Here is a 3145-nt window from a genome sequence, read left to right on the forward strand (position 1 = left end):
TCTATTAAAATATGCAGGTTATGGATTCAAATGAAAGCAGTATCCAACACTAAAGCCAAATGCCCTCTACCAGCAGGTGGGGACATCACTTTAAAGTATCCCAGGAGCCAGTGCCAAGAACATAACTTTCCTAGGCCTAGGTGTTGCTTGGGTTATAGATTTGAAGAAAATGCCAATCCGGAAATGGGGAGTTCTCATACAACTGTACTTATCATACATACAATCACTTCTGCTTCTGTTCCCACCAGGAGAACTCCTGATCTGATTGGGGGAGGTAATCATGAGGCTCCCCCATTGACTCCTCACATCATTATCCTTCTGTCCTCTCTGATTTGAAGATCCCACATCACTAACTATGGCAGGCATTCTGCCAAGTCCTCAATATCTCTGCATTGATCCCAATATTCCACTAGGAGTTTTCACAGTGGGAATAGAGAGCTATGCCCACTACCAGGGATAAGCAGAGTGGGGGACGTGGACAGTAAGCTGCAATTTCACTCACACCTGACCTTGATGGCACAGGTTCCTGTTGCTTGCTGGAGTCAGTTCTATCCACTCTCTTGAAAAGATGATCCAGTGATGTCTAGGTAGTAGCTCCTTTTTCCTCATCACAAATGACACAGTAGCACTGGATTACATTCTGAACAGCTGCTGCAACTTTCATGTACCATTCTACAATGGATCCTGTGCCTCACAAACTAACGGTGCCTCCTCAAATAAAGAAATCTCCTTGCCATTTCCTGCATCATGAATCTCTTTGGTGCTTCTGTTATTTCTTTCTCTGTCTTCATCCTTTCTTGGTACTTGGCATCTCTGAGCAGTACCAGTTACATCACCTCACCTTTTTATACTAGCTTTTGGACATCCTGGGCCTGAAATAAAGATACTGTACCACTGTACTCTACCCAGCACTGTACGCAAAAGCACAACCACTTGTAGAGGACGTATGCATATGACAATGTACACCAGACATGCTAACTAACTTACACGATTGCACAAGCAAGTGTACACGTGCACCTTTGAAAGCTTGCAACTTGAAGGTTCTTATGTGGGGGACTTACTGTACCTTTTTCCATCCCCTCACTTTCAGTTTGTATGTGTCCCTAGGACTGAAGTGGGTCTTGTTTTCTATCCAGTCAGCCAGTCTTTGTCTTTCGGTTGGAGCATTTAATCCATTTCTTAATGCATTTAAGGTAACGATTATGTTCTTACTGCCATTTTCTTAACTGTTTTGGGTTTGTTTTCCTAGGTCTTCTTTCTCTCCTTCCTCTCTTGTTCTCTCCACTTGAGGTGAGATGACCATCTTTAGTGTTGTGTTTGGGCTGCTTGTGTGTGTGTGTGTGTTGTAGTTTCGGGATTTGCTATTTTCATAAGGTTTTGCTATAGCAGTCTATATATGTACAGATTATTTTAAGTTGCTGATCTCTTTCCCCTCTAGAGAAGTTCATTTAGCATTTGTTCCAAAGTGGCCTATTGGTGCTGAATTCTCTTAGGTATTGTGTGTCTGTAAACCTTTTGATTTCTCCATTAAATCTGAATGAGAGCCTTGGTGGGTAGAGTAATCTTGGTTGTAGGTTCTTCCCTTTCATCACTTTGAATATATCATGCCACTCCCAACTGGCCTGCAGAGTCTGAGCTGAGAAATCAGTTGATAACTTTATGGGAGTTCCCTTGTATATTGTCACTTTCTCCTGATTACTTTTAATATTTTATCTTGGTCTTTAATTTTTGTCAGTTTGATTGCTATGTGTCTCAGCACTTTCCTTCTTGGGTTTATCCTGTCTGGTACTCTCTGTGCTTCCTGGACTTTGATGAATGTTTCTTTTCCAATATTAGGGAAGTCTTCAGCAATTATCTCTTCAAATATTTTCTGAGATCCTATTTATCTTCTCCTTATGGGAACCCTATTTTGTGAATGTTGGTGCGTTTAATATCATCTAAGAGTTCTCTAAAGGTTTCTTCATTTCTTATTTCTCTTTTCCTTATTCTGTTCTGCAGCAGTGATTTCTACTGCTCTGTCTCCCGGGCCACTTATTCGTTTTTCTCCCTCAGTTATTCTGCTAGTGATTCCTTCTAGTGCATTTTTCATTTACTTACTGTATTGTTCATCTCTGTTTGTTTATTCTTATTTCTCCTAAGTCTTTGTTAAGCATTTTTTGCATTTTCTCAATCTTACCTCCATTTTTTCCCAAGATCTTAGATCACCTTCACTGTAAGAATTCTAAATTCTTTTTCCAATAAATTGCCTAAAATCACTCCATGTAGTTCTTTTTGGGTGTAATCTTGATCCTTCATCTGGGATATATTACTCAGCTGTTTCGTTTTGTCTAACTTTCTATGAGTGTGGTTTCCATTCCACAGGATTCAGGGATGTTGTTCTTCTTGCTTCTGTTCAAATCTGCGTTTCTTCCTTTATAATTCTTTCCATTGTTTTCTACATGGAGATCCCTTACCTGTTCAGGGATTAAATACATATTCATTTGTTTTCACCAAATTTATGAAAGGATTTACATGCACTTTTAAGTGACATTCTCAGTACTTTTATTATTGTTCAGTCACTAAGTCATGTTCAACTCTCTACCACCACATGGATTGCAGTACATCAGGCTCCAATGTCCTCTACTATCCTGCAGAGTTTGCTCAAACTCATGTCCATTGATTCAGTGATGCTATCTAATCACCTAATCCTCTGCCACCCCCTTCTCATTCTGTCTTCAATCTTTTCTAGCATCTGGGTCATTTTCAATGAATCAGCTTTTCACATCAGATGACCAAAGTATTGGAGCTTCAGCTTCAGTATCAGTCCTTCCAATGAATATTCAGGGTTAATTTCCTTTAGGATTGACTAGTTTGATCTACTTGCAGTCTAATGGACTCTCAAGAGTCTTCTCTAGCAACACAATTTGAAAGCATCAATTCTTCGGCACTCAGCCTTCTTTATGATCCAACTCACACATCAGTACATGACTATTGGAAAAGCCATAGCTTTGACTATACAGATCTTTGTTGGCAAAGGCTTTAGTATAATCAATGAATCAAAAGTAGATGTTTTTATGGAACTCCCTTGCTTGCTCCATGATCCAATGAATGTTGGCAATTTGATCTCTGGTTCCTCTGCCTCTTTGAAAACCAGCTTGTACATCTG

The sequence above is a fragment of the Bos taurus genome, chromosome 11, assembly GCF_002263795.3.
Source record: "Bos taurus isolate L1 Dominette 01449 registration number 42190680 breed Hereford chromosome 11, ARS-UCD2.0, whole genome shotgun sequence".
NCBI classification, from domain to species: domain Eukaryota; kingdom Metazoa; phylum Chordata; class Mammalia; order Artiodactyla; family Bovidae; genus Bos; species Bos taurus.